Below are 1,387 nucleotides of genomic sequence, written 5' to 3'. Positions count from 1 at the left end.
CAATGAAAGCTGAAGGCTAATAATCCTGACTAAAGGAGCATTTACAAATAGTGTTTATTGCTTTTTATGTAGAGAAACTGCCCTCTGCTGAAGGACACTGTACAAGATCTGAGGCTGCAACCTTTTTTTGCTCTGGAATTCACCATGCTGCCCTCCAGATCACAAGTCAAATGTATTATATATATATATATATATATATATATACTGGCTTGGTGAGGAAGAGGCATTTCAAAAATGAACAATCTGCACTGTCCATTTCACATTACTTGTTTTTATGCCTTTTGTTTCTCTCCCACCTGTCACCACATTGTCTCTTGTGTGTCACCGCTATCATCTCTAGTTCCTCTCCAGCTCGTTTGGCTCATTTTCTCCCTGGCACCGCTCTGAGTCTTCCAGCCTCTGCTTTTCAGAGCTGCTGTTATGTGAGTGCAGGTTGAAAATTGATTGCCTCGCATTTCAGTGAGTGTTCTCCACCGGGATACAAAATGTCCCCTCATTTATCTCCACCACCAACTGCAGTAGTGTTAGCCGTGTGTAAAAAAAACATTTGACTCCTTACGCATGCATAACTCGTGCAGTGCAATAACGACGTGATTTGCAGCTGTCGCACTTTTCGTAATGTCATTAGGCTATAGCATTTTATTTTAAAAATGGAGAGCTTCCTTGTGCTAAGTAGGCCTGCCCTCTACTAAAGATTTTTCTAGTCAACTGGTCGCACGTTATATTAAATTGATTAATATAATAATATATTAACCATTCTTTAATATATAGGCAGGCGTAGGCCTATTAGGCTATAGCCTATTCCGCGCTCAAGCTCACGTATAAAGCAATTGCCTCAAAGCACCGGCAAAGTGATTATTAACGTGTCGGGGGAAAAGAAGACATTTTAATTATTTGTTAATAAACTAGTGCTTTCTGAGTTAGTGTCCGGTGCAAAGATGAAGTTGCCGAATGCCGACGCTGACTCGCCATCTCCACATAGACGTGCCTTTAATAGAAATGCACCTTTTCATACGGACTACAAAATTAAAGTAGGCCACAAAATCGAGTGGGCGAGTTTTCCTTACATTTATTTTATTATTCATATAATAATTATAATAACCTGTTTTGGTTATATTTACTATTAATTGCAGAAGGTGCGCTCAGCAAAAATGACGCGAATATTGATGGTTTTCAGGCTTAAGTAAAGTAAAAGACCGCTTCTTAAACCAGAGAAGGTTTTTTCGAGTTAAATTTCGAGTTAAAACGTCATAATTGAGAGATATAAACTGGCAATTCTGAGAAATAAAGTCAGAATTGCGTGATATAAACTCGCAATTGCGAGACATAAAGTCGCAATTCTGAGAAATAAAGTCAGAACTGCGAGATATAAACTCACAATTCAGAC

Source organism: Sinocyclocheilus rhinocerous, unplaced genomic scaffold (genome assembly GCF_001515625.1).
Source record: "Sinocyclocheilus rhinocerous isolate Xijiao unplaced genomic scaffold, SAMN03320098_v1.1 scaffold712, whole genome shotgun sequence".
Taxonomy (NCBI): Eukaryota; Metazoa; Chordata; class Actinopteri; order Cypriniformes; family Cyprinidae; genus Sinocyclocheilus; species Sinocyclocheilus rhinocerous.
Note: the sequence above shows the minus strand (reverse complement) of the source record.